This window comes from Vicugna pacos, chromosome 32 (assembly GCF_048564905.1).
Source record: "Vicugna pacos chromosome 32, VicPac4, whole genome shotgun sequence".
In the NCBI taxonomy this organism is placed as follows: domain Eukaryota; kingdom Metazoa; phylum Chordata; class Mammalia; order Artiodactyla; family Camelidae; genus Vicugna; species Vicugna pacos.
This window is the reverse complement of record NC_133018.1, coordinates 12,411,252-12,428,322: the sequence shown is the minus strand read 5'-3', so window position 1 is coordinate 12,428,322 and position 17,071 is coordinate 12,411,252. Positions and strand designations below refer to the sequence as shown.

Genomic DNA, 17,071 nt, shown 5'->3' with positions numbered 1-17,071 from the left:
AGGGAAAAAAAACCCCTGAAGAATATTAAAATGACATCTTCCTCTCTCTCAGTGCAGACTGAGACTTAATATTTACCAAAACAATAAAAGAGAAACATAGAGGAAGATTGAATGGGTAAGTCCCATGAAATACAAGACAGACGTCTTTTTTGCCATCATTTACAACACTGCAAGGAATGACTTGGTACCTAAATATTTGTTTTCACATTCGTGTGAATTCCCTGAGGAAAAATTCCTAGACATGGAATTGCTTAGTCAAGAAGTAAGCGGTTTTCAAATTTTTGGACACATATTGTCAAATTGCTTCCACAAAATTCCCACCAATTGAGATCTCCCACAGTAATGTTTATTTGCTTGTTTAAGTATATATTTATTTATTTAATTTATAAAGACAACTACAAGACAAGAGACATACTGGGAAGACTTTTAGCTACATATGTGTTAAGCCAAGGGCTAAGTGCTCTTTTACATAAAGTCATCACAGAATAAGCAAAGCTCTAAAACTCAAAAGGAAAATAAAATGGAACAGGGACGTGGGCTAATAAATGAGAGAAGGAAAAATTCACTAATGAATATTTTTTTTAAAAAATTCACACACACATTAGTTACCAAAGAAACGCAAAGCTGTAATTGCAATAATATATTTTACTCTCAAATTTGCAGTTAGAACCTATTTTCCATTCTTGTGAGGACATTCGTACAGTGCCCATGAGATTCTGAATTAGAAGAGCTTTCTGGTGGTATTTCAACACTGTACCTCAACACTCCTGAAAGTATTCATAGTCTATGGCTCAGGATTCCACTTCTAGGAATTTGTTCTAAAGAAATCAATATGAATGTGCAGAAATATTTGGCCACCTGCTTAGTCATCTATACTGTTGAAAATAATTGCAAAATAGAAAAGTTGAAACAAACTAAATATTCAGCAGAAATGATTGGTTAAATACAATGCAGAATATTACAGCCTGAGAAAATGACACAGTCTGTAAAACCCGAGGTGCAGACAACTCTTAGCACACAAAGATACCTAAAAGAAGAGCAGTACGCAAAACTCTGCGTACAGAATGACCTCCATGTGGAACACCAGGACACTCCCAGTTTATGCAATAGTTTTATTTTGGAAAGTTTTATGCAATTCTCATTTTGCATAAGTCCCAAAGGCTCACTTGTAATCCCTGCATATTTTAAGGTTACAAAACTTTTGATGTGTTTGTGTGTGCGTGTGTGCATGCATGAACTGTCACTTAAATAGTTTCCTTTTTATTGCTGAAGTAACCAGAGTTCACATGAAAGGAAGCAAAGAATTATTAAATGCCTCCCATAGTACCTTACTTGGTGTTGGTTGCTTAAGAAGTAACTGGTTAAACACTTGATGGATGGTTTTTGTAGGTAGGTCATGATAGTCTTATTGATGCTTACCAAGCATCCTGCCTCCCCATCTTCCCAAATGCTATGGGCAAGCCCTAGTGCTCCTTGTGTTTTGGTGGGATCATGTGACTAATTCCAGCCAACGAGCTTCTAACAGACGTAGCATGCATCACTTCCTGAGGGGAGCATTTTGTTGCTGTGGTGAGACCTCCCCAGAGAGCTTTCTCTCCTGCTGTTGTGAGCGTCCATATTCTAAATGATAGCTCCCCCCTTATCCTTGTTCTTAAGGTGAGGATGAGCCCTCCACTCAACTGTGATGAACAAGAAAGGAGTCTTTGTTGTTTTAACCCACTGAGATCTGGGAGATGTTTGTTACTGCAGCATAACCTGGTCCCTTCACATTCAGAGGGTCACCTGCAGACTGGCTGCATCAGCCTCACCTGGGAGCTTATTAGACACGCAGAATTCTGTGCTCCGCTCACGCCTACTCAATCAGGTTCTGCATTGTGACAAGATCCTTCAAGGGATCTGTGTGCTGGCCCAGCCCATCCTGACTGATGCTCAGGTGGAGAGAGGCAGTGCTACATAGAGGTCAAGGGCATAATGCCATTTGCAGCAGCATGGATGGACCTGGAGATTGTCATACTAAGTGAAGTAAGCCAGAGAAAGACAAATATCATATGATATCACTTATATGTGGAATCTTAAAAAAAAAAGGCACAAATAAACGTATTTACAGAACAGAAAGAGACTCACGGTCATAGAAAACAAACTTAGGATTCCCAAAGGGGAAGTGGGGAAGGCTAAATTAGAAACTAGAGAGTACCAGATCCACACTACTGTATACAAAGTGGACAAACAGCAAGGTCCTACCACGCAGCACAGGAGCTCTATTCAGTATCTTGTAATAACCTATAGTGAGAAAGAATATATATACTGTTGTACACCCAGAAACGAACCCATTGTAAATCAACTATACTTCAGTTTTTTAAAAAGGAAATAACAAAACAGAAAAGAACTTGTGCACAGAAGGCTGGGTTCCAGCAGGGAAGTCACTTAGCCTCTCTGAGTCTCAGCTTCCTCGTGGAGACCGACATGGGGCATCAGTGAACAAGCGCACACAGCGTGCCTGGCACCTAGCGAGTGCCCGATAAATAGTAACCGGCATTAACATTTCAGAAAAGGAATACATCGCCACATGCCTGGACTGGACACGTGGCTTTCTAAAGACCTTTTCCATTACTTCTGAAGCAGGAACGACGTCTCCTGAAGACTCAGGATGGCATCCAATATAAGAATTTAGCAAATATTGATGAGTGAACCCGCCCACGGCGAGGCTCCTGTCAAATACTTCGTCTTCCAGTGGTGTGTTTATTGACTTAATTCCTCCTCTTCCCTGTCTCCTGGGGCCACTGACTCTCAGAACTATGGGGAGGTGGTTCAGCAGAAGGAAACACACACACACACACACACACACACACACACACACACACACACACACACTGAGGGTAAGCACAGTGATGATGACATTCTCTGCCGTGTCCTTTGCCTCTTGGGACTGCTCCACATGGTGTGTTTGTTCATTCCATCCTAAATCTTCCCGTAAGGAAGAAAAAGCAGGGATTATTCATCTTTGTGTTACAAGGAAACACTGAAGTTAAGCAGCTCCCCTAAAGCCATAGAGTGTCGAGGGAGGAAGCGTTTGATGCCGGGCAAGCCTGGGTACGAGGCTGGGGACCACCGAGGACGATCCCGGGGGCATCGGAACGTGCTGTGTAATAACCTCCCTATGCCTCCCAGCTGGGAACCCCTCCCTCCTTCCCCACGTGCACTCAGAAAAGCCAGTCTGAATGTTTCTAAAATCAGGGGTTTTGGATGCAACCCTCTTTCTGGAACTTTCTAATCATGATAACACAGAGAACAAACTTTTGATTGAATATTATCAGAAGCTGGGCATCGTGCATTTGCTCATTGAATCCTCTGGATGAGAGAAACAGACACAGAGAGAAGCAGAGTGGAGAAGAAAGGGCGAGGGAGGGGTGAGTGGAAAAGAGAGGAGCAGAGCGAAAGGGAGGAAAAGGAGACAGAACAAGAGCGAGGAGCAGCAAAGATGGAGAGAAGGAGGTTCTGTTCCTGGCGGGGTTTTCTTCCAGCCCCGTCCTTACTTCAGGATGTCCCAGGGCCACGGTTCTTAACCTTTCTGGGTTGCAAACCCCTCTGAGAACCTGTTGAATGTTTGAACCTCTTCTCAGAAAAATATATATGCAATGACTTTCCTTTCCCTTCCCCCGTCTCTCTCTCTCTCTCACACACACAGACACATACCTCTCATGCATACTTCCAGAGGATTCAAAACTGAGTAACTCTTGAGACCACTTACATGTGGAATCTAAAAAATAATACAAATGAATCTATTATACAAAACAGAAATAGACTCGCAGACCTAGAAAACAGACTTGTGGTTACCAAAGGGGGACGGGGAGTGAGGGATAAATTAGGAGTGTGGGATTAACAGACACACACTACTATATATAAAGTAGATAAATAAGCAGTCTATACTGTGTAGCACAGGGGACTATGTTCAATATTTTATAATAACCTATGATGGACAATAATCTGAACATATATCTGTATATAATGGAATCACTTTGTTGTACACTTGAAATTAACACAATATTGTAAATCAGTTGTACTTCAGTTTTAAAACCTGCATGAATCTATCGATAATCTCTAGCCAAAGTCCATCTACTTTAACATGTAGTGGGTTATTACTATGTGTGAATGTGTGTGAAAGAGAGACAGACAGACAGAGACAGAGATACAGAGAAAGAGGGAGGGGGAGAATGGGAAAGAGAGAGAGACTTACCAGAAACTATATTAGCATTTCATCATTTACCAATAATAAAAATTATACATGAAGCCAAATTACACCTGGGAAATAGAAGCCCAGTATGAGATGGAAATGATGGTGAATCTCTGAAGTGGTGGCCAACCATCCCCGTATGCCAGGGACTAAGTTGCTTTCCCTGGATGGGGGACTTTTGGTGCTCGAACTAGGAAAGTCCAAGAAAATCTGGGACCCGCTGGTCACCGTTATCTAAGTAGACCACAGATAATACTACAAACTGGCCAGAAAGGGTGACACTTCAGAGGACGAGGGGCAGGTGACAAAAAGGAATTTGGCTAGACATTTCAAGAGAGAAATCAGGACCCTCTTGGGGCACCCACCATCCTCCCAACTCATGCTGGGAGTTGCCTGAGCTGAGGTTTTCAAGGACTGGGTTGCTGAGAAAATGGGAGGGTGTGGGAGGGTCGATGTTGAGGATGAGAGCTCCGTGGGGAGAAAATGTGAGGAGCCAAAGCAGAGAAGTTCCTTTAGGAAATGAGCGTCCAGCAGCAAAACTTTTAAAACTAAACTCGAAACGGTAAATAGTGACTGCATCACAAGATATTTTTGAAGAGAAGGGCATCATGTAATTAGAGAGGAAAAGAGGTCTAGGCCTTCCCTGGCCTTCCCTTCTGGCAGGGAAAAAACCAACAGAGCAACTTCATCACACCGATTCCTTCACGCTCTGGCAGGCAAGTGATAAAATCATCAGATGAGGGTCCCCGATGCCGTCTCCCACAGTCACTTTCGCCAAGTGTGCCGTGTCTAAACTAATGAAGGCGGCTTGATTAAATGTTCGCTGGCTGCAGCCGCTGTGCTAATTGGGAGATGGGTTTATTAGTTTAATGACTGCTCCGAATCATCAGAATTCATTAGCATTAGTGCCGCGACTTCCCTCGACATCAGCCCAAGGCTCCAGGCTGCCACGGTCGCCATTTCTCTGTTTATATCACTCTTGTTTCTAGGAGAGGGCGCTCTGTGTGTGTCTGTGTGTGTGCGCGCGCGCGTGCATTCATATGTGCACAAGCTGAGATTTCCTATTTGCTTTATCTGCATAATGATTTCAGCTCTCCTCCCAAATAAAAAGACGCTGTAGCCCCTTTCTGTGCTCAGCACATCCATAAATGTACAAAGAGGGCTTCTAAAAGTGTTCTGGTGAATATTCTCTGCCTTTAGACCAAAGTATAAAAATCAAATTTTTTGTTATGACCAAAATGCTCTATGTCTTTCCTCACCCTCCACCTGCTGTTCTCTGATTTCATCTCTGACGTCTTTCCTTCCCTCCCTCCCCTCCAGGCACGCAGTCCTCTTGGCTGTTTCTCAGACACATGGTTGCCGCCTCAGGGCCTTTGCATAAGCTGTCTTTCTGCTTGTAACACTCTTCCCCAGGATAGCAGCCTGGGACATTCCCTTACCCTCAAATGATTGCTCAAATGTTACCTCACGGAAGCCTATTCTGACCAGCTTGTTTAAAATTCCAACCTCACCAGTACCCCCCACTCCATTCCACCCTGCTTTACTCATCCCTTTCAAATATGCTGCGTAACTCACATAGTTAGTGTCACTATGACGTCATTGCTCTCTGCTTTGTCTGCTGCTACGACTCCAGGGCCTAAAACTACCAGAGAGTCTATAAATAATTATTGAGTAAATACATAAGTGAAAAAATCCATAAATAAATGGAGTCACTCGGCAGGAAGTCAGAATCCAAAGGATCCTTAAGGACTCAGGGGGAAGTCATCTCTGTGTGAGGGTGCAGTGCAGAAGGTTCTGGATATGACAGTCATGAAGGCAGCCACAGATCCAGGGACTGGCCAACCCTCAGCCGCCCTCCTGGGCAGCCAGATTGTATACCAGGGACCTACCAGGAGTCACCAGCTGGTGATGTTCCTTGGTGCAGGTGGAGATGAGTTCGGCCAATGTGATGCTCTCTCTCCTTCTGGAACTCAGGTTGGAAAGCTCTGGAGAGGGGAGACTTGGGAACCCAGGCACAGCTGGGGCCACAGAAGCCCAGGAAGGTTGAAGCTGTGAGGACGATGATTCTATGATGGGGAGGGTAGATATAGGAGCAAGAAAGTGAGGAAGACACTCCAAAGAGAAAAGTGATTGGAGGTGGGTTACATTGAGAAGAAAGGAAAGATTCCAAACCTCTGGCCACGGGTATGGCCTCAAGCTGCCCAGTGTCCAGCGTCTCCTCCCAAGAAGTTTTGCTCTCCCCTGTTCTTGTTTGGGGATGTCCTTGAGACTCTCCCGCGTGTCTCTCCATTTACCACCCTCTTCTAGTCAGAGAGAGGGTGTCAGGCAGTCAAGACGCTCAAGCATAAACGTTGGGAATTCTGAATTGCATTTGACATGATTCCTGGTTTTCTCATCTGTGAAATGGGTTCACTGTAGATAAAATGCTAATGTCTCTAGAATCACAGTTTAGCCCTCAAGACTGGGAGGTCTCCAGATCTCCACCCCTAGGGGTTCAAGTAGCGTATACTACAAGAAAGGGTGTAATGCAGAAAGATGTTTCAAATGCATTTACTTTCTTTTAAAAACGAGCTGCTGATTTTCCTGTAATTATGACCAAAGTAGTATATACTTACTGTAGAAAGCAGGGGAAATGTGGAGAAAATGAGCCATATTTTGATCCTCGCTTTGACAAAGATAATCTGCCAAAAGTACTTCCTTGATTCTCAGATGCACACACATCTTCCTGATTTCTGAGGTGACGGTGTAGATTAAATCCAATGTACTTACCCTTCCTGTGTCTCAAGGAATTTCTTAAATCCCATGTTTACTAGAATGAGCCCTGTGCCCTTCTCTATATTTACACGTATTTAAAGGACTGCCTCAAAGTGTGAAGGAATGAAGGTATGGACGTCAGAGGCCATTTCATTCTCTGTGGAGCCTGGTTCCCAGCAGAAAAAAGAACTCCATTCAGATGGTTACACTCAGAGACATTTTTAATGGGGTTATTCACCGAGGTGTGAACCAGAAAGTGATGGTAAGAGACTCAGGGACTTCGAAGCGCAGGAAGTTATTGCCAACCTGGGAATGGAAGGGGCAATGGAAGACAACAGGGATCTCAAGGTCCAGTGAGAGCTGGAGCCATGGGGGTGGGGCCACCCCATAAGAGGTTTAGACACGGAGGGTCACAACCATTCTCAGAATGATGATGCAGAAGCAAGAGGGGATCGAGGCATCAAGACCCCAACCACCATCCTTCAGTCTCCTCCTCGTGCTTCCCATTGGGCCAACTCAGCTGAAAGCCAGAGTCAGGGGAACGAGGTCTCACAGCCTGCGTGGTCCAGCCTCTGGGACACAGAGAGCTCAAACAGGGTGGAGAGTCGGTTTTGAGACTGGGGGTGGGCAGCAAAGTTGGAATAACCAACATCCTGGATTCAAGAGGCTAAGAGACAGGAAAATGTAACCTGCTCATTTCCTGAGCAGATTGAGTTGACAGAAAGGAAGTTTGTTGGGTGATACTCCTGTGCAGAGTCAAGGTTGAATCTCCCCATGCTTTGGCAAAACATGTTCCCTTCTTTCTTATCCATCTGAATTTGGGCCAAGTGGTAAATGGGGAGGAAAAATAAACAAAGGATACTGAGCCTTTGGACATGTTGTAAAGCATAAAGACTTCGAGGATTTTTTAAAACCTTTTTTCATTGGGGGTGCAGGGATTGGGTTTATTTTTTTACTTTTGATTTTTTAAATAGAGGTACTGAGGATTGAACCCAGGACCTCGTGCATGCTAAGCACGTACTCTGCCAATGAGCTCTACCCTCCCCACCAAGACCTTGAAGGATTTTTTTAGTGAAGGGATGCATCCTGATGTGGCAGCCAAACTCTTAAGACGTCCGCAGCCGTTCTCCCCTTCTGTAGTCCCCTCCCACATTGTACCGGTATTAGTACTGCAGGAGTGATGGTGCATCACTTCTGAGATGAGGTGGTGAAAGGGATTGCAGCTCCTGTCTCTGTTTCTGTCTCTCACTTCCTGATGATTTGCTCTGGGAGAAGCCGTTTTGGGGACAGCCCTGTGGAGGGACCTCCCTGGTGAAGAGCTAAGCCTCCCACCAACAGCCACACGAGTGAGCTTGGAGGCGATTCCCCCTCCCTGGACAAGCTTTCAAATGAGACTGCAGCCCAGCTGACAGCTTGACGGCAACCTCACAGGAGACCCGGAGCCAGGACTGCCCAGCTACACTGCTCCCAGACTGTTGACCTTCAGAAACTGGGATAATAGACACCTGTAGTTTTTCGCCACTGATATTTGGGGTCATTTGTCACACAGCAGCAGTTAACGAATGCAAACGTGGAGGCCAGAAGCCCTGGCTGCTTTTTAGCCATGACTGTTCCTGTGCATTGAGACTTTTAATTCGGTGCTCATCACAGTCATTCTCCAGGCCTGCGGGCGGGGCACACTCTCTGCGAAGCAATGTGCTTATTAGTGTCTCTGAGCCTGTTTCCTTCCCTTGCAACAAAGAGCACAATAATGCCCATCAAAAGGGTTGTCCTAAGGATTCAAAGGAATAATGCATTCTAAGTCCTGGTTGTTAAACAGAGCAGCTACTCGTTGTCACGGATAAGGGAGAGAAGTGGGTTTTAAACCCTGTGTATGATTAAGAGGATGACCCCAGTGAGACTTGACGTGATAGTTTCCTCTGTCGCACCTTCCGTTTCAGCTGTTATTCTCTTGCCTTGAAGATGGTTCTGTTCTCTCACAAGTGCTGCAATGTAGAGCCTCCCAAAACAGCAGGCCCTGCTGCCAAGCCTAGCGGCCTGGAGCTTTGCAACATCTCCCTCCTGACCGTGGAGAATTAGCTGTCTCCACTCACGCCTCCTTGGCAGAATGGGGAATCCCTGATTTTCTGGACGTGCTCTGTCACTGCCTGGGTGAAAGCCAGGTTTTGCTCATGATTTCCATTCTCGGATGATTCAGTGATCAGTAGGGGACTGAGTCATAGGGAGCTGTTGGGGAGGGAATGGGGGGGAAGTACAGTGATTATGCCGAAATCACACAGGTTTGGGGGGACCTCAGGAAATAACACCAAGCCATTCAGAAAGACTTAACACTTCGTGGATGCCCTTATCAACAGATTACACTGAATAATGTAATTCAATTCAATAATGTAGTTCAACTGGCAGATTCGACTCCATCTCCATCCCATACCTGGCCATTATATAAAGACTCTAGATTTCAAAGTCAGCTTCAAGGAAGAGGATACAGAACATCAAAAAAAAAAAAAAAAAGAATGAGTTTAATTTCTGCCAAAGTAGTAAAGTTGGGCTTCAGATTAGAAGTTAAATTCACGCTATATATAAAAATAGATAAAGAACAAATTTCTTCTGTATAGCACAGGGAACTATATTCAATATCTTGTAATAATCTTTAATGAAAAAGATTATGAAAACGAATATATATGTATGTATATGCATGACTGAGACATTGCTGTACACCAGAAATTGACACATCATAACTGACTATACTTCAGTTGAAAAAAAAAAAAAACATAAACAAAAAAGAAGTTAAATTCAGACATAAAAATGAAATGATAAGTATTGTTCACCTGAAAAAAGAAAAAAGGAAAGAAAAGAAAACAAAGCAGTGGAGAGCGCTAGCCCGATCTCTGTCATGATTCCTACTCAACCTGCGAAGAGTCTCCAGCTTCCTTTGTTTCTGCCAACTGCCACATCGTTCAATCAGGCAAAGCAACTTGCCTCCCTTTAGAAATGGTGTGACGACCATCATCCCAGAGGGGCCATCTTGAAGCTGAAACTGGCATTCATAACAATCATCTCACCTTGGCGAAAAAAAAAAAGAAAGAAAAAAATTTTATCTCGGTTTTCAACCTTCCTCTGTCCCGAAGAAGCAGGTAGGGAAAACAAAACAAAACAAAACAAACAAAATAACAGAAATGGCAACAAGCAGCTGTAGAAAAATCTGCCCGGAAAAGGATTTGAATCCAGTCATCTAGCGGACAAACGGCAGGATCCCAGCATCTGCTCTTCAAGGTGATCAATCTTTCCAATGAACATGTGTTCACAGGAAGTGCACCTAAAGGATGTCAAGGGTTCATAATAGTGAAAAATAAAAGGCTACAAAAATCTCCATTGGTTGGAGACTAATTCAGTCAATTATGGTACTTCCAGGAGTGGAACATCCTACAGCCACTAGCAAGAAGAAACACGCCACACACACAGATGTATGTACATGAAATCCTGCTAAGTGGGTCACGCCACAGTGCAATAAGAATAATGTAGCCCCATCTCTGTTTCCATCTCTCATCTGAGTGTATATGTGCATATATGTATTCAAATAGGGATTTTAAATGTCTGGAAAGTTACATACCAAACTGTTAACAGTAGTTGAGGGTGGTCTGGATATGGGGGAAAGGGTCAGAAGAAAAACGACTTTCACTTTTTAAAAATCTGTAGAGTTCTGTAGTGTTTGAAAGTCTGACAATAAACGTACCTGTGGATGACTTAATGAAGTAGCTTAAGAACTCAGAGGTAGAAGGATCTTCTGATTTCTCTGCCACAAACCAGGCCTCTCTCTACAGCCGGTTAGTTGTATATAGCTAGTTTGTGACAGAGAAACCAGAAGAGCCCAAGTGCCTGCCTAGGGTGTGGGGACGAAGGAAGGGAATTTGGCAGTGGGGGAAGAAAGATCTATGCGATTCTAGTCCAGGGGGAATTCTGGGGTTAATTTCCCAACTCTGGAATCACCTGGGAGTTTGTTAAAAATGCAGCACCTGGGGCTCCAGCTCTGGAGAGCCTGAGTTAGTAGGTCTCAGGGGGGCCAGGAAAACTGTATTTAGTGTGTCCCCCGGGTGATTCCGATGAGAAACCCCGACCAGTGGGGTTAAGACCCAGCCCTACCACCACTTCCTGTGCATCCTTGGACAAGCTGCGGGGTCCTCCTCCCCACGGTCTGAGTCACCGGATCTGAGAAGGAGCCTATGGATCTGTATTTCTAACAAGTTTGAATGCTGCAGATCCCACTGGTCTAGGAGCCACCCTTTTAAGGACCACCACCTGACCCTAAGAAGCCCCGGAGTGCTGTAAGGAGCAAAGGAGGTCATACATGAGAGACTGTTTTGAAATTAGAGAGGCTTGTGACATGGCGGTTAAACACGCCATTCAAATCCTACCTCTTCAACTTGCTAATGCTACAATTTGGAGGAAAAAAAAAATCACTAGACCTCCTGAGACCTAGTTTTGACATCTCTAAATTGGGTATACCATTTTGCAGACACGAAAACTTCTGTGAAAGACACATAAATTATCTCATAGTTACCACAAGAGTGCTTGAGGATTAAATTATTTTCCACGAATATAGCATATTTAGTACAGAAGGTGTCCACCAATGGTAAACCTACAATAAATCTTTGTAAAATACTCAAGAGAGAAAGGAAAATTATTAAGCATTTATTGAATGCCAGCTGTATGCCAAAGGGGAGCCACTCCATGGAACATGAGGTAGCCGGCACCTTTTTGCCAAACCACAGCCAACAGGTTAGGTATCAGGAGCCTGAATCCTGATGCAAGTGCATTGTGGGTAGAGTGGGTCATGTGACTCGATTCTGAGAACTCTTCCTCCCTCACCTGGAATTGGGACTCTTAGAACTTACCCTAGAGGCTCTTGGGAAATCAGCCAGGCAACAGAAGCTGGAGCTCTTTGGACAGCCCAGCTTTTCCCTGTGGACGCACTTGAGCCTCCGTCAGGTCCTTGTTCAGGTTCTGTGACTAGGTGGCAAGGTTACAAACTGATGCTCAGCTTGCTGGCGTCAGTACGCAAGCCCTGCTCCTCCTGTGGGCATTCCAGCATGGGGGAGAGGGACTTAAGAGTTGTTGGGAGAAGGGAGTTAACCCATGGGAATCACCTGGCACATAGTAGGTCTTTTCTAATGACATCTGTTGTTCTTACCACTCAGCCATGCTTATCTGGTCACAGTCCCTTCCAAGGACACTCTCACGTGGCTCCAAGGGCTATCCTGCTATGGGTGCTGCCTTGTTCCTCTGCTTAAAATGCTTGCCAGCCTTCCGTAAGATATCTCTGGCTTTCCAGCCCATGACTCATCAGCAGTATTCTAAACATGGTCCCTCAGCCCCTTCATCAGGGCCCCCTGAGAGTATTCATTTAAATTTCAGCCCATTTGTTTGAGATTCTCGGGGTGGGGGGGTGTCCCACTGCGTTTTTAACAAGCTCCATAGATTCTCAGGCACAGTTAAGTTTGCTAATCACTGCCCTCCAGGATGTGTTGTCTGCCCCTGATGAATTGGCTCTCGGATGCGCAACCCTGTCTTGTCACAGCTATTTTGGTACATAACAACAGCAACAGTGATTGTTATTATTACGCATTGATAACAAGGTGCTGGCAATGCTGTGGGGGCAAACTGCAGCCCGCAGGCTAAATCCAGCTCATCCCGTTTCTGGAAATGAAGTTTCACTGAGACACAGTCATGCTCACAGGCTGCGTTCACCTGCTGCAAAGGCAGAGCTGAGGAGTTGTGTCAAGACCACAGGTCTGCAAAGTAGGGGGTACTGACCGTCTAGCTTTTTCCAGGAAAAAATTTGCAGCCCCTGCTGTCAAAGGTACTGTGTCTATCTTTGTAGAAATTGCAGGCAGCTGTGAAAAGTGATGTCGTAGAAGAGTCATTTCTGCCACTAGAAAACGCTCATATGAGAGAATTACGTAAAAAACATAGAGATGCTAGATTTTAACCCTGAGCAGTGGCCTTCACCTCTCTGTGCTTCACTTTCCTTATCTGAAAAATGGCTACACACAGAGCACTTCCTTTGGCCTTTGTGAGGATTGAATGAGACTGAAGTAAAGGGCTTGGTCCCCCGTCTAATGCATCACAAATGCTCAAAAAATCCGGAGCCCTTTTATCTGCATGGTGAGGTTTGCATTCTCTCCACTTTGCTTGCCTGCCTGTTCGAAATATTTTCCACTTTCCAAAAAGTTATGCATGTGTTTGCCTAACTTTACAATTGAAAAAGTAATCCATTTGTCAATTGCTCATTCGTTTTAAAGATGCATCCTGTCTCAAGTAGGAGCTTTCCTCTGTCACCACGCATCACTTTGCACCGGCACTTGGTTCTAAAAGCAAACCCCTTGTGAATTGCTCCCTGACACAGTTTCCAGTTGCCACCTGCAGTTGGAATTGTATATGCCTGTGGGTTCAGTTGATAACGAATCCCTTTATAAACCTGAGTGCCATTGCACTAGCTCCTTCTCTGCATCTCCTCTGGCCTCAGTTTCTCTGCAGTCAGAGGAAAGGCTCTCTGAGTCCCTTTCCAACTCTCACATTCCTCTGCCCTGGAATTGCAAAGCAGCTTCACCAGTTGAATTCCCATCAGGTCCAGCCTCTGTGCTGGACTCCAGGGAGAACAAAGCCTGTGAAACAGTTTCCCTCTTGCTGGGCTCCTGGGCGTGGCAAACTTTCAGCAACCCTGGGATCTGGATTAGGAGTTTGAGCAATGCCTCTAAACCCTGCACTCTATTTAATTTCCTTGATTTATAGGGAGGATTCCTGACACCTCCAGGGGAGAGAGGCACTGCCATCCATGCCGGCTTCCCAGGCTGAGCCTACAATCCCTCAGCCTGTTTATCCCACTGTCGCTACAACACAGCCCATCTCCAGGGACCTTTGTGTGTTCTTTAGAACGTGGTGACATAGCCAAGCCCCGGGTCCTCTCCGCCCACTAGGACTTCCTCATGTGAAGTGGCCCTGAGTTGTGAGGCTACACATTTCTTCACTGAGAAGACAGCCCTAGGAATATGTGAATTTCATCAGCAGCCCTCGGTGGGGTCTCCTCTGACCCTCAAGACCCCATTTGGTTTGCCTGACCCAGGGGGTGGAGACCAGCATGGCCTAAGAGTGGAGCTCTGAGAAGTCTCGGGCATGAGATGGCTGGGGGATGTGTCCAGGTCGGCAGTGGGGAGCAGAAATGCTTGGAGTGGGAGAGTTGGTCCCAGACTGAGTGAGCAGTTCTTCTTGGTCAGAGGGAGAGTTGGAAAGGAGGTCCAGAATTCAGTAATCCCAGGAGTGGGGCAGGAGGATGGGAAAACAAGGCCGTTGGAGAGCTCTGTCCTCCTTTTCATTGCTTTCTCCTTTAACTGGAGACAAATTTGCTTCCAGATTAGCTGGTATCACCAGCTAGCGTCATTGGTTTATAAAATAAAAGTTGGGCTGTTTAAAATGCAAAAAACAAACAAACCGAAAAACAACTCCTGGGAAACTCCAAACCCAGATATATCCACCACCAAGTATGGATGGGAAACTCCTAGCTGTCGGGACAGTAGGTGGCCCCACGAACCCCTGAGGCTCAGCTCCCACTGGTCCTTTGCCCAGACTCCAGCACTGACCCCTTGGCAACTGTCATGCATTTTTTCAGGCATCTCCATCTCTCTCCGTCCTCATCTCCCTTCTTCTGTTGTCATCCGTCTTCCCAACTCTCCTGTCTCAATCTTTCTCTTCCCCCTATCCCACATCCACCTCTCATTCTCCTCACCTCCCCATCGTCCTCCCCTCTCCTTCTCATTTCTATCTCCTCTCTCCTTTTGGTTCTCTTTCTTCTTTCTCCATCCTTTCCTATCCTCTTCCTCTCTTCTGTTGTTCTAGAACACTCACTCCCAATATGTGGTCCCCAGAGTAGCAACAGCACTGTGTCCTGAAAACCCATCAGAGATGCAGATTCTCAGATCGCACTCCACACCTATAGCATCAGATGCTCTGGGGTGAGGCCCAGCAATCTGTGTTCTAATAAGCCCTCCAGGGGATTGGATGCACACAAAAGTTTGAGACTCACATTCTTAGAGGAAAATGACAACGGAAAAAAAAAAAGTGTCTTGGAGTGCTGATCCGATAAGCCCTCGTTTCTAAACATGTAAAACCTTCCTCTGCCCATTAGCTAATTAGGACACTGGACCACCAGCCTGGCTGAGATGCTTTCAGGAACAACATAAGCCATTATACTCAAGTTCTCTGATTACTATCATGTTTCTAAATCCCTTCGGCCAAGCTGCATCTTTCCTGTCCTTGCATTCTGCCCCGATTCCTGTCCCTCTCTGGTTGCTCTAAGGAGTAACAGATCAGGGGGACACTGGACATTATGCGTAGCAGTTCACAGTTGGGGTCAGCATTTGCCAAAGTGTTTGCCTCTGATATTGACAGGGATATGAACAGGAAAAGGATTCCATAGTCAAATATGGGTTGAGAATGCTAAGTAAACAGATTTCTTTATGGCAGTTCTTTTCAGAGCCCAAGTCCATGGTGGCTCTTAATCTGGGTGTCAGTGTAAGTACCATGTCCTGAACTTGACCACAGAAATCCACTTTCTACTGGGCATTGCATAGGATAACATCCTTGGGACATATTTTTTAAGGAGACAATGACCTTTCTCTCCAGGAACCTTATCTGAGTTGGCAGCATATGGCCTGGAGTGAAGCAGCCAAGATGGTGCTCAGGAGACCACATTGACCTTGGAAGGACCTGGGCACGAAAGGTAAGAGCATGCTCAGTAGCTCCTGGGCTCCCCGGCATGCCTCCCTGTTGGTGTCTGAAAGGGTGATGAGCACCCTTTAGTCTTCAGACTCTGTGCAGCCAGCTTCCCTCCATGGTGTCGACTGTGATCCCATTTCCCCATAAGGAACAAGAAAGCTGTGAGCACGCTGTTTCTTAAACACGCCCCGAGCTGATCCTCAGAGCTTCTATTTAATAGACCTGGCGTGAGAGCTGGGAATCGAGACTTTTTTTTTTAAAAGCTCCCAGGAGCTTTGGATGTACAGTGAGGAGTGGAAGCCACTGGTTTACATGAATTCATGCATGGTGTTTATGTAGTGGTATATTCAGAGAAATATGGAAACCAGGGCTTTGTTTGTTCGTTTTAACCTTCGGAATAGACAATAAGGGAAGACAGCCAGCTCCTTTCTATAGGGTCATCCTTCGGGCCCTCAAGGGGGCAAACAGGCTACAGATTTGTCGTTGGGAGGGAGGCGGTGCTGACGTGGAGATCAAAGCAGAGACAGAGCTGCTTGTTTGCCGATAAACCTGAGATACAAAACCATGGTTTAGTTCAGTGACAAGTCATTCTCTTTCTTTCTTCACAAGAGATAATTCAGGAAAAATAGAAATGTTTATGGCCTATTTTTTTTTCAAAATTGAAAATACTTTTGTTGAGTCCCAGAAGGGGAAATGCCTGTTCTTACTATTGAAATGACCTCTGGTCAGTGGTGTTCAGTCTGCTTTTAGGCATAGAAGTCTTTCCTCAAGGGAAGTCTTAGAGTCAAATTCCAACGTGTAACATTAAAGAAAGAGCCCTCTGGCTGACGAGTAGATGGAAGATCTGAAGCTTAAATAAGTGGGCCATTTTCCCATTTCCCATTGATATTCGGAGGCAATAAAGGCATTTCTTGGAAACAGACTGGGAAACTTTTCACCTACTTTCTGGACCCACCCCACCCCCAAAAAAATCAATGAGAAAATCGGCACTACTTTCTCCCTTCCAAAATATTACTATTCAAGATTATTTGATTAGTCAAAAAGATGTGGCTACAGCTTTCAAATTTGTCAACGTGATATCAAATCTCAGACTACATTTATTATTATAAATTGAGATTCCTAGAAATTGCACTGAAAGGGTCTCTCTAATTTTTTGAACTCCCTTTAATTTGCGTCGTTTAAACTTCTATGGAGACTTCTTAATTCTTTTATTCTGGAATCTGGTATAGAGTTTATGCCTCCCTTGCCTCATTCCCTAAAGACTACAGCTACCAGGAAGAAGACTTAGAAATCAATTACTCAGGTAGAATTATCTGAGAA

At 45.0% G+C, this 17,071-nt stretch overlaps 1 long non-coding RNA gene across 4 annotated transcripts in view; it reads left to right on the top strand.

Moving 5' to 3' along the window:
- LOC140690939 (uncharacterized) overlaps positions 1–17,071 on the top strand; it is a 186,324-nt gene that overhangs the window by 100,935 nt on the left and 68,318 nt on the right. For 3 of the 4 annotated variants that reach the window (XR_012066344.1, XR_012066347.1, XR_012066346.1), the window contains exons 1-2: positions 13,953–14,178; positions 15,659–15,755. This is a non-coding gene — a long non-coding RNA (uncharacterized lncRNA). Of the gene's footprint in view, positions 1–13,952; positions 14,179–15,658; positions 15,756–17,071 lie in introns of those variants that run through there. The other variant, XR_012066345.1, reaches the window with a different exon arrangement.